Genomic DNA, 19,045 nt, shown 5'->3' on the forward strand with positions numbered 1-19,045 from the left:
TCTTTCCCCGTCCAGTGCACAGTGGCTTAGTTTTTGTAGACTAGCTCTGCAGCAATCTACTGTATCTACCCATTCTCAGTGGAGTCTGCCTCTCATATTTGAACCGTCCATCATGCGGAATACTAGGGTCTTGATTTTTCATTCATGGTTCATTCTGCAAATATGCGCAAATAGTTGTAGCTTTCGTTTTATAACCTGCTGCAGATTCTCTTTTGGTTGTATAATTCCTCATTGGTGACCTTCTGCATCCATCCTATTCTCAGAATCTTTCTATAACAACCCCTTTCAAATTCCAGTATTCTTTTAAAATCTTTATCACCCATGTCTCACATCCATACAACAGGCTGCTGAATACACGTTTTCAAGATGCTGAGCTTCGTTCTTAAGCTAGTTGCTTTACTTTTCCAGATCTTGTCCATCACCTTCAAACTTGCTCGTTTTCGCTGTTCTAGTTGCTATTTCCTTCTTACAGTCTAGATCATGTTATGCTGCTCCCCAGATATGTGAACTTCTGTACATTTTCTAGTTCAATACCATCAATACTAATCTTCCTATTTTCTCATCTCCAAATACCATTGTTTTTGTTTTATCGATGTTCTTAATCAGGCAGTACCGCTTCCTTTCTTTGTTTAACGCCTCCACCATTTTCGCTAGCTTCTCTTCGTCTTCCTCAATAACTATATTGTCTGCGAATCTTAAGTTGTTCATTCTTTTCCCATGCACAGATACCCCTTCTGCCTCTTCCTTGATCTTGTCCATCACTCTCTCCAGATGTGCAATGAAGATACTTAGTGATATTGGATCTCCTTGTCTCGTACCTCTGCTTGTTTCAAATCAACTTCCCAACTCCCTGCATGTTCTCACTGCAGCCTCCACATTGTCATTGATATTCTTCAACAACTGTATCAGTCTGCTCTTTACTCCATATGACACCAACACTGCCCAAGTCACTTTCTGATCTAGACTGTCTAATGCCTTTTGAAAATCGACGAAGCAAGTGTATATGTTCTTGTTCTTTTGTCAAGCTTTTTCTGCTATCAGTCTTAATGCCAATATCTGCTGTATGGTACTTCTGTCTCTTCTGAACCCCGCTTGCTCATCTGCTTATGTGTTCTTCCATTTGCGATCTTAGTCTCTCAGTCAGTATTGTCGAAACCATCTTATACAGAAGCCATTTCTTGTTTCTGCACATACACAAGAGCTTGAACTTTTCCTCACCTATTTGGGAATGGCAGGGAGGATGAGCTAAGTGGAATGCATTATTGAACTGTTTGGATTTGGGGCTCTGACTCCCTAGTACCTGTTCCTTCTTGCTGATAACAGTTTTCTCTCTGAAAATGATTGAGGTTTCTCTAACTAATTGCTTGTGGCTCTGGACTTGTTTGTGTAAGGGTGTAAAATACTAGAGTTAGCTGCATCAAGCAGCCTTGCTGGACCTGGTTTTACGGGTGTCCAGTTTGGCTCATCTGTTGCCATATTGAGTTCAATAAAGCTGAACGTTAGCCGCCTAAACACAGAGAAGTCCTTTGCTTCAACAATCTGGAGGTTCCACCGAGATCCCAACGCGCCACTTGCCCAGACGGAGGGACCAACCCCACTTCCAAGCCTCTCCATGTCGCACAATAGAAGGTAAGGGGGACACCTGTTAAGAAATCTCCTATTAGGGGCTTGGGACTGGAGTGGTGGCTAGCTGTCAGGGTAAGGGGAGCTACAGGTTCCACCTTTGTGGATTGGTGAACATTGTTTGTTTATGTCTGTCTGTCTTTGTCTGTTAGGCCTGTCACAGTTCCCAAAGGGCACACCGGTATCTCTAGTGAGACAGCCATGCGCTGGATCTTCTGTGTTCGGACACTAAAAACCGGTGTGCTGCCATTACTCTCTTTCGGCACACAGAACTATGGAAAGTTTTATTGTCTCCGTCTCTTTCTTTTTGGAAGTAAGACTAACCTTTAAGGACATCCCCAAGCCCGGGCAGACTCAAATCCTGCCAGGCCATTTCGAGGCACCAGGATGAAGTGTCCTGACAGGCTGGAGCGGGTGCCGGGAGCCCCTGTGAGCCAGGTGGACTTTGGTCCAGTGCCTCGCAAAAAGGGAGGGAAGGAGAGCTCTTGCGAGCCAGGTGAACTTTGGTTCAGTGCCTCGCACCCTGTGAGCCAGGTGAACTCTGGTTTGGTGCCTCGCAGGGAGAGATCTTGCGAGCCAGGTGACCTTCGGTTCAGTGCCTTGTGCCCTGTGAGCCAGGTGAACTCCGGATTGGTGACTCACAGGGAGAAAATAAATCATGTGGCTAGGAATTCCAGTATCCTCTAAAGGCAGTCCAGCTTTTTTTATGTATGCTTATTATGGAGAAAATACTTGCAAGTTTTTAGAGAAATGGAATTGGTATACCAGACATGATCCTTTGAAGCAATTTCCTCTAAAGGGTACATTTGACTTAGAAAAAAATATTTCTCTCTGGAGGGCATTAGAATCAAAAGGTAGCAAAATTTCTCAAACCTTAATGAAATGTATATTTTGACTGGTATGAAGAAACTAATAAGAGAAAACATCCGAGCGCTTAAATGAATCCCGGGCAAGGAGTCTTAAGGACTGCACTAATAAACTGATGTTGCAGGTAAAGGAATTGAAGCAACAAAATAAGACTGATCAGTCTGACCCTTCAAATTTAAAACCAGGTCCTACAGGGCATGGTAAAGAAACTAACACTAAAACAAGGTAGAGCCCCTTCAAGTCATAATCGCTGCAAATCCATTATTAAACAGCTTAAGCAGAAGTTAAACTTTGCAACCTGTCAGGTTGCAGCAGTCACAGCAGGAGGATGGGATCAAACACAACTTAGGGGAGTAAGAAATATCAGGGCAGTTGCATCTGGGCTGTAAGAAACAGCTTCTGGACAAAAGCCCAGACTGTAAGACCTTGAAGTAACTGCCCAACTGTTAGTTCTTTTTCCCAGCTCCTTAACTCTTTGTGGTACAGAGTGTAGTCATGTAAGTGTTTATGTATATATGTCATGGAGTTTTGTTTAAATTAATTGTCTTGCTAACACGTGTTTGTGTCAGAATCTGATAACTTGCCCTTGCAGCAACAAAGAGCTGTTTTGGTTTTGTACTGTCAAGTGTCTGGCAATTAGAATCTGTACTAATCTGCACTCCTCATCCTTTTGTGTTTGCAGCTTCTTTGCTTTTGACTGGTCTGGGGTAATTTTGTCTGTCTGTCTCTTTGTCTGTCTTGCTAGTGTATCCATACGGAGGGGACGCCTTCCGATGTGGATACCTTCCAATATCAGAGAACAGAAGTTGTGTAAAACCTAAATAAGCTCATAGAGTTAAATTTTCTCTTCTGTTGTAAAGTTAAGTAAATTATAGAGGTAACATCAATATATAGAAATAATGGGTGAGATGTACTTGAAATCTCCTGCTAAGGGTTATACCCAGCAGGACCACGGGGATCCTGGAGTTAGGAGAAGGGTTTAATACTGATCTGCCAACAGCCCTCAGGTTTAAAGTCAATCTAAGATTTACTAAAGGAAGGGGTCCTCATTAAGACCCCAGAGCCCCTTCAGTAGCCCAAATTGGGCCAGTTCCGAAGAAATAATCAAATTTAAATCTCCATAATTCCATAAAACTTGCTAAAAGAAGATAAAGGGTTTCTATTGGGATTTAACTGCCTCAAATGTATAAAAGGGAATGTAAGCTGTGTATAGCAGTGTAAAATTAGTTAGAGTAGTGCAACGGGTGTTTTAAAGAAAAAAAATGTATGCACTTAACATGACCCTGTAATAAGGTACAATGTATATGATTGTCTTTTAATAAAGGGAAAGTCTTTAAGCAATGTTCAAAATGGTAATTAAAAACATTCCTCATGACAAAATGTTGGAGGGGGGTAGTCAAGGAGCCCACACTCCTTGCTGTATTATCAATAAGTTAAAGCCTGTGTCCATAAAGAAAAATGTTTCAACTATGAAAACAGGATTGGGCTCACACAGGTAAGCAATAAATAAAGAAAGCTACAGTCTGAGAGCCCTGAGAACATATTAGCAGGAATAAGGGAAGTAATAAAAGTCAGAGAAAGTCAGAGCTCTATAACAACACCTTCAAATGGTGAAATCTGAACTAATAAAAGTTTGCATTTTTGAGGGAGCAAGTATGTGATTAGAGGGAAGGAGTAAGTCACTAACTCTGAAGCGTCTGGAGAAAATTCAGAGTAAGTACCTTGCAGAGTTTAAAAAGAACTAAGCATATTTGTAAATGGAGTATTTTAAGATGTAATCTGCCACCTACAAAGGCGGGTAGAAAAGCATTCTTTTGTCTTTCAGAAACACAGAAAAAGAGAAGTTACTCACTTGTGTAGTAACGATGGTTCTTCGAAATGTGTCCCTGTGGGTGCTCCACATTAGGCGGTCCCCGTGGATGCTCTACATTAGATGTCAGGCTCACCTGCAGATCGGAGATTTCCAGCTGTATCTCGTTGGGTCGCGCATGCGCCGATGTGCGTCGGCCCTTCGCGCGTTCGGTCACATGCACAATCCGGTCCACACCAGTTCCTCAGTCAACTGCCCCGGATGCTCCTGAAAGACACAAAGCAGAACTCTGAAGCGGGGAGGAACGGGTGGGTAGTGGAGCACCCACGGGGACACATCTCGAAGAACCATTGTTACTACACAAGTGAGTAATTTCTTTCTTCTTCGAGTGGTCCCCGTGGGTGCTCAACATTAGGTGACTACCCAGCAGTGATCCCAAAAATGGAGGTGGGTACCAGATTTATGTGCAGCTTCCCCTTGAAAGGACTGCTGTTAATAGACATGTATCCTTACCCAATACCCGGTGCATCGCATAGTGCTTGGTGAAGGTGTCATAGGATGACCATGTCGCCACTGTACAGGTGTCCTTTAATGTGACTCCTTTGAAGAAGGCTGTCGACATCGCCATTGCTTTAGTGGAGTGAGCCCTGGGCAGAACTAGCAGAGGGATCTTATGGAGCTCGTAGCACATTTTTATGCAGGATATGATGTTATTTGAAATTCTTTGTGATGAGAGGCCTTCCCCTTTTGATCTGGGTGCAGTAGACACCAGGAGTCTGTCTGTTTTCCAGAAGGGCTTAGTTGTGTCTATGTAAAAGGCTAACGCCCTTCTCACATCGAGTGAATGCAGCCGCATTTCGTTACTCGAGGTCTGCGGCTTTGGGTAAAATGAAGGTAGAACTATTGGCTCATTAATGTGGAACTCTGAGGCAATCTTTGGAAGGAAGGCCGGGTGTAATCGTAAAACCACCGCCTCCTTCAAAAAATTGTATAGGGTGGCGTTGCCATTATCACTGCCAGCTCGCTTACCCTGTGGGCTGATGTAATTGCGAGAAGAAAAGTTGCCTTTATGGTAAGTAGCCAGAGGGGTGCAGTGACCAGTGGTTCGCAGGGTGGTCTAGACAGTGTATCAAGGACCAGGTCCAAGCTCCATGAAGGCGATAGTGGTTTCTGCGGGGGGTATAGATTTGTGAGCCCCTTTAGAAACCGTGTGGTAATGGGATGGGCAAATACAATTGACCCCTCCTCCATGTGTCGGAATGCTGATATAGCCGGAAGATGGACCTTTAATGACGATAAAGTAAGCCCGCTTCATTTCAGTTCCAGTAAGTACTCTAGGATTGTGGGAATGGAGATGTCCAGAGGAGTCAATTGCTTGGACAAACACCAGCATGTAAAAGATTTCCATTTGTGCGCATAAGCCTTCCTGGTGGAGGCCCATCGACTGCATTCCAGGACCTCGTTTACTCCTTCTGAGCATGTTCTCTCTAAGGTGCTGAGCTATGGATTAGCCATGCTTTCAGGCGGAGCATTCGAGGATGGGGGTACGCTATGGACCCCTGATTCTTTGTGAAGGTCTGGTACTATTAGGAGGGGGAGTGGTGGGTGGCATGACATGCATGGCAGCAAAGGAAACCAGTGCTGTCGATCCCATGTTGGGGCTATGAGTATTATGTGCACCTTCTCCCTCCTCACTTTTTCTAGGACCTTGTGAATGAGCCTTGTGGGAGGGAATGTATACAGCAGTGGGCCCTTCCATGAGAGCATGAAGGTGTCCCCCCGTGAACCTTGCCCAATGCCCATTCTGGAGCAGTATTGCAGGCATTTCTTGTTGGTTTAGGTGGCAAACAAGTCGATCTGGGGAAACCCCCACCTGTGGAATATGTTGCGGAGTAGATCGGAGCAGATTTGCCACTTGTGCATGAGAGCAAAGTGCCTGCTTAGTTGGTCCTCTCTCACGTTGTAGACGCCCAGCAGGTATGAGGCTTTTAGCGTTATGTTGTTTGCAATTCACCAATTCCATAGTCGGACCGCCTCGGCACATAACGCATGAGATCTGGCTCTTCCTTGGCGATTGATATATAACATTGTGGAGGTGTTGTTGGTATTGACTCCGACTACCTTGTCCCGCAGGTATTTGCAGAAGCGCCTGCATGCATTGAACGCTACTCTGAGTTCTAGCACGTTTATGTGTATCGCCATCTCTGTGGGGAACCATTGCCCCTGTGTCACTTTGTTGCCCATGTGTGCTCCCCATCCTACCTGGGACGCATCCGTTGTGAGAAAAACCATGATTTGCGGTTGGTGGAATGGCACCCCTAATAGCAAGTTCTTGGGGTCTGCCCACCATGCCAGAAACTTTCACACCTCTATTGTGAGTGATACCTTTTTGTGAATAGTATGAATCATTGGCCTGTATACAGTCGCCAATCAGTGCTGTAGGCCTCGCATAGGTAGTCTGGCATTCTGCGCCACGAACGTGGTGGCAGCCATGTGCCCCAGGAGGTGTAAGCAAGTTAGGATTGGCACCGTGGGGCTGTACATCACCTGCACTAAGGATCTGATAGCGCAAAAACGGGCATCGGGCAGATATATTCTTGACGTAGTAGAGTCTAGGCGGTGCCCCTATGAACTCTATGTTTTGTGTGGGCTCCATCGTCAATTTCTGGAAATTGATGACTAGGCCCAGCAAGAGAAATGTCCTTGTCATGATGTCTATCATGCGCAGGACATCTGCCCTTGAGACACCTTTCAGAAGGCAGTCATCCAGGTATGGGAAAATGAACACGCCCTGCTGGTGTAGGTAAGCTGACACTACTGCAGGCGTTTTGGTAAAGACTCTAGGTGCTGAAGATAGACCAAATGGGAGGACCCTGTCTTGGAAGTGCTCCACGTCCACTTTAAAGCAAAGAAAGCGTCTGTGTGCCGGATGGATTGTTGTATGGAAATACGCATCTTGTAAGTCAAGGGCTGCAAACCAATCCCCATCATCCAGTGCCATGACTATGGAGGTGATTGTAGTCATCTTGAAGCACTGTTTGCGCAAATAGTGGTTGAGAGCCCGTAGGTCCAGGACTGGCTTCCAGCCTCCTGTTTTTTTCTCTGTTAGAAAGTATCAGGAGTAGAAACCTTTCCCTTGGAATTTGTCCGGGACTCTCTCCACTGCCCCTATAAATATGAGGTGGTCTACCTCTTGCTTTAACCTCATCTCGTGAGAGGGGTCCCTGGGGAGGGACTAGGTAGGGGGTTTTGGTGGTGGTAGGGATCGGAAAGGGATGGTATATCCCTTGGCTATAATTTCCAACACCCACTTGTCCGTCGTAATGCTTTCCCATTGTCGATAAAACGGTCTGAGCCGGTGGTGGAAAATATGCTGTGATTGGCAGTGAGGGATGTTCTTGGTATCGCAGTCCTCGACATAACCGTCAAACTTGCTGTCTTGGGGTTTGCCCCGATGATGTACGTCCTTGTTGGGGACGTCGCCTGGATGTCCTCTGCTGTTTTTGTTGGTGGTGTCCCTGATCATAAACCCGCTGATATTGCGAGTGCTGGGGTTGGTAGGTGTAACGTCTTTGTTGAGGGTAGACTCTCTTCCTCCTAGAGGGAGGGGTGTACATCCCCAGTGTCCTGAGTGTGGTCCTCGAGTCCTTGCTTGAATATAGGACTGAATTGGTGGAGTCAGCAAATAGTTTTTCCTTGTCAAACGGAAGATCTGTGATTTTCGTTTGCAGATCCTTGGGGATGCCAGATGTTTGGAGCCACAACTCTCTACGCATCACCACTGCTGTGGCTGTGGAGTGCACTGCTGTGTCCGCTACATCCAAGGCAATCTGGAAACCTGTGTGTGAAGCTGCATAGCCCTTCTGGACTATTGCCTTCAAGATCGGTTTCTTATCATTCGGGAGGAAGTCCATAAGAGAGGTAAGTCTAGTGTAATTGTCTAAGTTATAATTTGACAGGTGGGCGGCGTAGTTGGCCATGCGCAGTAATAATGTGGAGGAGGAGTATACCTTCCTCCCGAGTAAGTCCAGTTTTCTTGCATCCTTGTTGGACCCCACAGACTTATATTGTGGTGCCTTTGATCTGTGCTGCAAAGATTCAACTACTAGGGAATTTGGTTGGGGGTGGTTGAACAGAAATTCCATACCCCTGGATGGTACAAAGTACTTCTTGTCCGACCTTTTGTTTGTAAGTGGAATAGAGGCTGGGGTCTGCCATATATTTGTGGCAGCTTCCATAATGGCTTCATCTAGTGGGATGGCTATTTTAAATTATGCGGGGGGGTCTTAGGTTCTCGAGGAGTTTATGGTGTTTCTCCTGCACTCCTGCAATCTGTATGTCCTGAGTGTGCACCACCCTCTTAAAAAGTTCTTGAAATTGCTTGAGTTCGTCTGCGGGAGATATATCCCCAGGAACAACTGCATCATCTGGGGAGGACGAGGAAGCATCACTGCGATAAACCTCCTCTGGTTCCTCAGACACCTCCTATGTCCGTTCCCTTGAGGATGCTAGAGGGAGGTCTAACGACTCTGGACCCATCCCCACTGGAGAGGCATGTGCTCTTTTTGAAGGGAGGGAGGAGATATAGCCATGCACTGAAGGTTGAGGCGGGGATCTGTCCCTCGATCTTGAGCCCCGGTGCTGATGATGTTCACCATGAAACGAGTGGCCGTAGCAGTAGGGGCAGGGTCCCAGTGACGGAGATCTAGACCATGATCGGTGTCTGCATGCATAGTGCTGAGAGGAGCGTGATCGCCTTTATGATGTTGAGATTGGCATGGATGCTCTATAGAAGCGCTCATGCGGTTCCGTTAGGGAGACCAGTGAAGGATGTCTGAGCCAGGGAGACAGTGATTGAAGAAATGGAGATGGAGGTCTCAGGAAGGCTGGTGGGGTTGCCGCTTGTTCTGGCATACCCATCTCAGGAGGAGAGCTGGGAGAAAGTGGCACCCTGAGAATGTCAGGGGATGGGCTATGGTGCCGGGTCTTGGATCTTGCCTTGCCTTGCCCAGCCTGTGTGGCTGTATAGTCAGTGCTGCCATCTCTGGTACCTGGGACCTCGGTGCGGCTGTTGGTGTCGCGCCCGGTGCCACTACATGCGGTTCCATAAGCGTAGCGGTCTCCAGCACCATTGGGCCCCATGCCAGGGTCTCCGGTTCCAGTGCTCTCGGTGCCATGAGACTCGATGCCATAGCTTACGGCGCCTGCCATGTCGGCGCCTGCAGGGTTCTCGGTGCCAACTGTTTACTGGTTGGAGCCCCAGGCACTGCTTTATGTTGTGTGGCCTTCTCGCTGCTTTGAACAGCCAGTGGTTCACAGCCCTGTGCCTCGCTCGTCCTGCTCACAGATACCACTGGCAAGGATTGAGTTGGGGATACCTTCTTTTTCTTATGCATAGAGGAGGTTAAAGAGGTTGCCTCTCTCTTATGCAGCCCTGAGGGCCCTTCCTTTTGGGGCATCTCCGACAGTTCAGGCTGGAGGGCCTTGTCAAACAAGATAATTTATAATCTCATCTCCCTGTCCTTCCTTGCTCTGGCCATTAGTTTAGAGCAGTGAGAACACTTCTGGGTGACATGGGCCTCTCCTAAGCAACGAATGCATTTACTATGGCCATCAGAGGCAGGCATGGCCTCATGGCACAATTCACATTTCTTAAACCCTGGCGAAGACATGTCTTTCAAGGTACTTAAGTCCTTTCAATGTTAAGTAAGGCACTTAACGGCTACTAATAGCTAAGGAAGCGGATAATGTTTACAGTCTCTAAGATAGCGGACCGCCAGAGGCGGCCGCCTCCTCCCTCTCCCCCTCTTCTTTTCTTTTCTTTTCTTTTAAACTATATACAAGAACCAAACATTAACAGTCTCAGAAAATGAGAAAGAAACTAGTAACTATATTATAACTAGTTTATCTGTCTCAGGCATTGCAGCCAGAGCGGATTCCGTCTGCAGCTGTTGGCGGTTGAGAGGAACTGGTGTGGACCGGATCGCGCATGTGACCAAAAGTGTGCGAAGGACCAATGCACATCAGCGCATGCACGACCCGACTAGATACAGCTGGAAATCTCTGATCTGCAGTGCCGGGGCGAGCCCGACACCTAATATGGAGCACCCATGGGGACCACTCGAAGAAGAACTAGTATTTACTGAAGAACAACCTAAGACATCATGAATCCCCTTTCAAAATGGAGAGTGTGGTTTTGTATTTTGTTTGTGCTTATCTTTTAATAGCATTGTTAAGTTGTCTATATTGGTAAGTAAACATCAAAACACACATGGGCTCACAAATTAAAAAAATTGGTCTGTATGTTGCTGTCTTATTAAACACCTTGCAGTTATCATGTGCTGTTGCAGTTACTAAGTGTTCTGCTCATCAGGCTGCTCACGAGGAAGTTACACATGGAAATTCCTTGGCTAACTCAACAGCTAAGGCTGAAGCCCTTTCCCCTCTCAGGCCACTTCACTATTTCCTATTTTTACAGACTCCCACTCTCCTATTGCAACTCTTGTTGATATTGCACTATTTCAAAATCAGGCCCTAGATTTGAAAAAGGCCACCTGGAGACTGGATGGATGCCTTTTGCATCCTGACCACCTTTGGCGTTCCCCGCGTGGCCACCTGGTTGTGCCCAACGTCCTTCTCCCTTATCTTGCTTGCGTGCACCACAGTGTGGCTTGTGTAAGAAAAGGGGGGATGATTACTGCTTTTCAAACAAAATTTGTTTGCTCCCAAATTCTTCCAAGTGGCCCTAGACTACTGTCTGGCTTGCCCTGTCTGCCAAGCCCACAACGTGGGCAAACTTATAAAGACAGTTCTGACAACCAGACCTCCGCCTTTAGGACCGTTCCTGAATTTACAAATGGACTTGTTTCAACTGCCCAAATGTCAGTCTTTTGAATATGTGCTGGTTGGTTGTTTGTTCTCGGGATGGGTAGAAGCTTATCCATGCAGGAAAGCTGATGCCATTACATTGGCAAAAAGACTTTTAAATCATTATATCCCATCCTGGGGAATACCTCTCACGATCTCCAGTGATAGAGGTATGCACTTCACTGGACAAATTATTCAAAGCTTGGCAAAGTAGTACTCTGACAGCTGCTACCTTGCCCACAACACCCAGAGAGTGCGGGATCAGTAAAGAGACAAAACGGCATTTTAAAGCATAAACTCGCTAAAATATGCAAGGACTCTGGTTTAACTTGGACAGAAGCTCTCCTGATTGCTCAAATGAGGATGAAAGCCCCTCCTAACCGAAAAACCGGACTTGGTCCCTATGAGATTGTACGTGGCCAGCCCATGAGACTGCTGAGTAGCCCGGAAATTGACCATGTTGATACCACACTTGTCAAAGGAAGCATAGTTAAGTATTGTCAGGAACTTATGAAGTGGGTGCAGTCCTATCATTCACAGGTCAACGAAGCTTTCCAGGAGGCCCCAACTGAGCCATGCCATAAGCTACAACCAGGAGATTGGATCTGGGTGAAGATCCACCAGTGAAAGACTGCCTTGGAACCAAGGTGGAAGGCTCCCTACCAAGTCCTTTTGACCACCCATACCACTGTGAAGTGCAAGAGATTGCCCACTTGGATTCACGCCTCCCACTGCAAACCAGTTCCAGCTCCTATAGAGGCGGGTCCAGAGGAGGAGCTCCACAGACCTGGTATCAGCAACCCAGGTCCAGAAGTAGAATGGGATCAGTGCAGGCCTGGTACCAGCAATCCACACCCAGAAGCAGATGAACCTGAGGGAGCAAGACTATGGTACCAGCTGTGGCCCAGGAAACCTGCCAGCAATAGGTGAAGAAAGCTACAAAGTCCTGAAGAACAGCCTGAATGAGACTGGCCAAACAAATCTTGCTGAACTTATGTTAATCCTGTTTTTAAATACCTAGTAGTTATAACCTATATGGCTCGAACATGTTTACGCTTTTAATGAACCAAGTTTCCCAATAATTTAATGCCACAAATTGTTGGATATGTGCTCACAGCCCTGTACATTAAGCAGGTGTCCCAATGATTCCAGTCCCACTAATAACACTCAGATAAATGGCACATGGTATGATAAAGGGTTTAGTGGCCTAGGATATGTTGATCTAGCCGTAACCTCAGTTGAAGAATTGTGTTGTATGTGCAATGGCCCAGGAGCCCAGGTGGGGAAAAGCAGGTGCATGATAAGCATTGTCCAGAATGGGGTTTGTGCCATGGTGGGAAAGGAATGCTGTGTGTATATTACAGACACCAGCAAGGAAGCAGAGGAAGATGCCTCAGAAATTGAAAAGAGCAGAAAGAAAATTGGACCCTATGGGGTTGGTTGGGAGGTTGGGTTGGATATGTGGAAACTTGGCTTTTGCAAGGAACAGCATTAAGTATTTGACTATATTCTTTTGTGTTTATTTCTGTTTCTTGTTAATCAAATGTTATCTTTCCTGTGCTCTGAAAAATTACAGAACAGGCCCTTACCAACAGGGAAGTGGAGCTAATGATTTTCAGACACGATGAACAAAGACCAAGATGTGTATGCGAATGCTTTAATGAAATTGTATCCATAATATGGCTTCTGAGTTAGCCTTTTTAAGGCTAAAAGGGGGAGTTGTTGAAGCCATCTTATATAGAAGCCATTTCTTGTTTCTTATTTCTGCACGTACACAAGAGCTTGAACTTTTCCTCACCTATTTGGGAATGGCAGGGAGGATGAGCTAAGTGGAATTCGTTAATGAATTGTTTGAATTTGGGGCTCTTACTCTCTAGTACCTGTTCCTCCTTGCTGATAATCATTTTCAGAGAGAAAACTGTTGATACAAAAAAGCAGTCAAGTAGCACTTTAAAGACTAACAAAATAATTTATTAGGTGAGCTTTCATGGGACAGACCCACTTCTTCAGACCATTTTCTTCAGACCATCGTGGGCTGTCCCATGAAAGCTCACCTAATAAATTATTTTGTTAGTCTTTAAAGTGCTACTTGACTGCTTTTTTGTTTTGATAGTATATAGACTAGCACAGCTCCCTCTCTGTTACTATTCAAAATGATTGATGTTTCTCTAATTGCTTCTGGCTCTGGACTTGTTTGTGTAAGGGTATAAAATACTAGAGTTAGTATGATGGGGTTCTGGGGTCCCCCAAGCTCTGCACCCTGTCCGCAGGAAGGAGAGTCTCTCACTTAGCAGGAGAACAGCGGGTTTATTAGCCGACAGGACTCAGCATCGTACAGAGGAGTCAGTACAGCAGGCAGAGACAGCCAGTCCAATCCATGTTGGGGAGAGGAGGCCCCGAGGGGCCCCCAGAGCTGGGGCCTAGCCCCCTCCTTTGTCTCTCTCTCCCAGCCCAGACTAACTGCTTCCAACTCCCAGTTCCAATTCAAACCCCTCAGGCTCCACCTCCTCCTTTGTCTGCAGTACAAAGGTGTTACCTGGTCGTCAGGGTTACCCTCAGCAGGGGCCCCACACTCTCTGTGAGCCACACACACAGGTATCCCCCACTCCATCACATCTCTCCCCCCTTCCAGACCGAACTGAGCGGGGTCACTCAGCCAGTGACCTGGGGAAGTTTGGGGCCCTCCCCTCGTGATTGGGCATCGGCTGCACCCTCAGTGCTCCCCTTGATGTGCACCACCTCCATGTCATAATCCTGCTGGGAGAGGCTCCAACTCAGGAGGCTGGTATTGGCCCTTTTCATGTGATGCAGCCAGGCAAGTCCCTTTAGTTCCCTCAGGTTGGTTGGTCTCCCTGCTTCTGTCTCTGGTCCATCAGCCACGTTCTCAAGTCGGGCGGGCAGAGCCCATACAGATGCTGCAGCACCAACAGATCAAATAGTTCTTTTCTAGTCTGGGCCCTGCCCTGTCTGACCACCAGTCCATACAGCTGCTTCAGCCAATGTTTGGAATTCAGTTACAGTCCAGTAAAGGAAGGTACAAATGCTTCCACCCTTGGCATTTAGCCAGACCACCAAAATGGTTGTGTGCCTCAGTTTCCCCTTCCATGCCACACAATAGGTTTGGAATGTTCCTCCTCATGTGAGAGGTTGCAAGACTAGTTACAGGGAACAATGGTGACATTTCAGAGTTACAGACTCCTTCAACATACAACTCATGCTTCTACATCAATGTCATCATGTCAAATGGCTCTTTCCAAACATTCAGTACATGGTACAATTCTACAGCTTTTGGTAGCAGCACCCCTTGGTTACAGCAGTCAGCGTGAGTAACAGAACAACCCCATTGCAACTGCACATTTACGTTGCTCTTTGGTAGACCACAACCTTTGTGCAACATCCTTGAGAATCTGGTATTTTGGGGATTAATGGCTGAGGCCTTTCTTTGCACCATCAAGTTCTAATCTTCTCTCTTGCCCCCTGGGGTGGAAATTTGATCTCTCTGGTTGTGCCCTCCCTTCTAACAAGAGCTGGGCCATTGATGATCTCAGGGAGACGCCCCCTCCCAGCCAGCCTGGAAATTTGCAAACCAAACTGCTTTCTGAGAGTTGTTTTGTGAGTCCCAGACGCAGAATCCACATGGAGGAATCCCTGTTTATCCCTTACTGGCCCACCAGGCCCACAGCTCCTTTGTCCTTTTACCTCCAACTTCTGCCTCCCAGTGGAATCAGAATTGGAGTCCAGTGTGAGAATATAAGTGTTTCTAGCATCTGGAGATGGGGAATTGCTGAACCTCTCCTGCATCCTACAGAGACTGACTGTGCAGCTGTTTTACTTGGTTCTCACAGGGCTGCTCACACTACCTGATAGTTTTCACTTTACTTGCACCAGCTTCCAATTCCTGAGAAACTTTTACCCTGCCTGCTTTGGACCCTTCCAGAGCACAGCCAGTGGTTTCACACTCAGGCAGGTCCTGGCCATCAGGAGCTGAAACAAACTTCTCCCCAGGCAAAGGGCTGCTCTGGCTCTTACAGACATGCACCTTTCCTGTTCATTCTCCTTCACCTCACTCCCATTTTCTGCAGTCCCCACAGACGGGTCAGGAAAAGTTTCAGGGAAATTCTCTTCCTCAAGAGCTCCCCCAAACAACAACTTACCCCTGTCTGGCTCCATAGGGGCACTGCTCCCTTGAGCCACAACCAGCTACTGGGTTTCACCTACACCCAGGATCACTTCTGGCCCATCAGGCAGATTCCCACGTAATCCCCCTCCAGGCAGACAGCCAGTACCACCGGACAGAAGGTTAGGGTCCCTTTCCTCCCTTCTGCTACCAGCTCCTTTATCTTCATCACTCAGCATAACTCCATTGCCCGTCTGTTCTTGTGTCCTGGCGAGAGGATGACTCTGGTAGGACAGAGTCCTCTCACCCCTCCCAGTAACACCTCAGCATCAGGCACAGACCAAGTACCAGAATCATCTGGTCTCTGGGATTCCCTGATGATACTAACTGGATTAGACCAATTTAAAGCATCATCCCCCCTGAGAGACACAGAGGTAGGCCCACTTCCCATCTGGGCTTCAGCTGCCCTCAGATCCAGCTCTGGGATCTTGGCTCCATCTTGAGCCGGCTCAGGCAAAGGATTCACTTCCCCAGAAGCAGAAGCACTTTTCTTGCACCAAGGACCAGTGTCCTTAGCAGGGATACCACTGCCCCATCCCGGAGCCATTCCCTCTGCTCCAGCCCCCATGGCTGGATTTAGAGACACACCTGGAATGCTCTTTTCTGGTGGATCCTTCTCCAGCCACCCCAGGCTGGGGAATCTTCCTCAGACAATGGGCTAGTTTCCTCATTGGCACCTTTTCCAAACGCAGGCTCTGCTCTCTCCCCAGGCTGCTGCTGCTGTTCAACACAGACAGACAATGGGAGACACTTTCTCCTTTGTCCCAGCCCCCCGGCTGGTCTCCACACACACACAGAAGGTGAAGCAGCTTCTCTTACAGACAACTTGCCATTCCCAGTGGGCAAGCTGCTTTCCTGCACAGACACACAGGCACCTTCCTCGGCCCAGGCCTGGAAAACTCTTCGCAGGTCTGTCTTGGCCACTAGTAGATGATGGGTTGGAATCGCTCCTTCCCTCCTTGAGCTGTGGCAGGCCACTCGGTTCAGAGCTCCATGCAGTCCAGGGTTCCCTGCCCCGATCCGGGCTCACCTCTGCAGGATTTTCCTTAACCCTCAGCTCTGCCACTGCACATCCACGCTGCCTTGTCCAGCTTCTTTAATCTCGATTCAGTTTCCAGGTGCTGCCACTTCACAGCGGAGTTGCTCAGCGTGGTTGCAGGCTCTCAGGCTGATGCCCTCTGCACCCCACGATTCCTGGAAGAATCCCTTCAGTGTGCCAGGCTCCTTGTGGGTCACAAGCTCCCTGGGGTTAGGCCGTAGGCCCCTCTGCCCTCTGGGACCGACTCCAACAGACTCTCAGAGGAACCCCTTCTTCAGTGTGACACCCGCTATCAAGGACCATGAGCACACTGTCTTGGGAAGAACTCATTCAGCGTCGGCCTCCTTGTGGGTCACTTGTTTTCTGGGGGTTGGGCCCTCAGCCCCTCCACCTTCTGGGACCGACTCCAACAGATTCCCAGGAGTAACCCCTGCTCGGGTGTGGCACCTCCTCTCGAGAACCACGACCGCAGTTGCTTGGGTTCGGCCGCAGGCCCCTCCGCCTTGGGGAGCTGCACCTCACTGCCCTTCAGCACACCTGGGTCTCGCAGGCCCCCCTTCTTCCAGGGCCCCGGTCACTTACTGCTGGATGCTCCATCCTCGGGGTGCAGAACATCCCACTCCTGACACCAGTGTGATGGGGTTCTGGGGTCCCCCAAGCTCTGCACCCTGTCCGCAGGAAGGAGAGTCTCTCACTTAGCAGGAGAACAGCAGGTTTATTAGCCGACAGGACTCAGCATCGTACAGAGGAGTCAGTACAGCAGGCAGAGACAGCCAGTCCAATCCATGTTGGGGAGAGGAGGCCCCGAGGGGCCCCCAGAGCTGGGGCCTAGCCCCCTCCTTTGTCTCTCTCTCCCAGCCCAGACTAACTGCTTCCAACTCCCAGTTCCAATTCAAACCCCTCAGGCTCCACCTCCTCCTTTGTCTGCAGTACAAAGGTGTTACCTGGTCGTCAGGGTTACCCTCAGCAGGGGCCCCACACTCTCTGTGAGCCACACACACACACACACACACAGGTATCCCCCACTCCATCACAGTTAGCTGCATCCAGCAGTCTTGCTGGACCTGTTTTTACTGTTGTCCAGTTTGGCTCATCTGTTGCCTTGCTGAATTCAATAAAGCTGAATGTTAGCCGCCTAAACACAGAGAAGTCTTTTGTTTCAACAGTATCATCATCTGCCCCTTGCCTAGATGACTCATTAGGGCAATCATTCTGTAGTTCTTACACTCCAATGTACTTCCTTTCTTGGGTATTGTCACTAGCACAGATCTTGTCCATTCCTTAGATGCCTTCCCTTCTTTCCATGCTATATTAGTCAGTGTATTTCCTGTATGACGCTTTCTCCGCTGTATGTGATCATCTCTCCCCTTCTCTTATTTCCAGGACTCCTGTTGTTCTTCACTTGTTTCACTGCTTTTTCTACGTCCTCCTTCTATATATTGGTCTCGATTTTGATGCTCGGGGGAGATCTCTTTCAGTTCTTCAATCAGTCTGAGACACTTGGGTCCAACCGTGCTTTGGTCAGTGCAATATCTTGTCCAACACTGCACAGTCTTCTCCCTGTTCATGAGCACTTCTTCGTTTTCATCTTTGATCACCATCTGCTTTGGTTGTCTTTTCATATTAATATTCCTAATTGTCTTATACGCCTCCCTGGTCTTGCATTCACCATAATACCTCTCTATTTTCACATTGCTCCTCTAACCATTTCTCCTTCTGGAAGCAAAAGACTTCTCGGTGTTTAGGCGGCTAACGTTCAGCTGTATTTAATTCAATAAGGCAACAGATGAGCCAAACTGGATACCAGTGAAACCAGGTCCAGCAAGGCTACTTGATTCAGCTAAATCTAGTATTTTACACCCTTACACAAACAAGTCCAATGTCAGAGGCAATTAGTTAGAGAAACATAAATCATTTTCAGAGAGAAAAACTTATCAGCAAGGAGGAACAGGTATCAGGGAGCAAGAGCCCCAACTCCAAACAGTTCATTAACGCATTCCGCTTAGCTCATCCTCCCTGCCATTGCCAAATAGGTCAGGAAAAGTCCAAGCTCTTGTGTACGTGCAGAAATAAGAAACATGAAATGGCTTCAAATAGAAATGGCTTCCATTATAGAAATGGCTTCCATGTCCTTATCCTTTCCGGCTGCTTTCCTTACCTCAGTGCATTTCACCCTATATTGCTGTTCTGCCATCTCAGAGGCATCTCTTCTGATCTTCAACGCTCTCTTCTCATGAGCCAACTTCATTGTCTCCTGGGTAATCCACTTCTTACTGATCTATTCTTCTGGAACAGTCTGCTCAATTGCCTCTTCTATAGCAATGGCTATCCCTACGACTCTCTTATCTAGGTTTTTCTCTGTGGCGATATTCTTAATTTTCTCTTTGAGCGCTGCTCTGTATGCATTCTTTTCCTTCCTCACATAGCCTCACCCACATATCTTCTTTTCTTAAACTGTGGCTTACATTTTCTTTTAAGTTTTATCTTGATGTTTGCAATCACTAGACTCTGGTCTGAGTCTATATCCACTCCTTGGAAAGTTCAGCACTGCTGTCCTGATATCCATCTTCTTATCAAAATCATATCTATCATGTTCTTGGACTTCCCGTCATTCGATCGCCACATCCACTTCCTACACTCCTTTTGTTGGAATCTCATGTTG

General features: G+C 47.4%; 1 long non-coding RNA gene across 1 annotated transcript; it reads left to right on the top strand.

Moving 5' to 3' along the window:
* The first annotated feature begins 1,493 nt into the window (after positions 1 to 1,493).
* Positions 1,494 to 10,736, top strand: LOC142019898 (uncharacterized). The gene is made up of 3 exons (XR_012647219.1): positions 1,494 to 1,629; positions 8,032 to 8,221; positions 10,218 to 10,736. It is a non-coding gene; the product is annotated as an uncharacterized LOC142019898 (long non-coding RNA).
* The last annotated feature ends 8,309 nt before the right edge of the window (positions 10,737 to 19,045 follow it).

The sequence above is a fragment of the Carettochelys insculpta genome, chromosome 12 (genome assembly GCF_033958435.1).
Source record: "Carettochelys insculpta isolate YL-2023 chromosome 12, ASM3395843v1, whole genome shotgun sequence".
NCBI classification, from domain to species: domain Eukaryota; kingdom Metazoa; phylum Chordata; order Testudines; family Carettochelyidae; genus Carettochelys; species Carettochelys insculpta.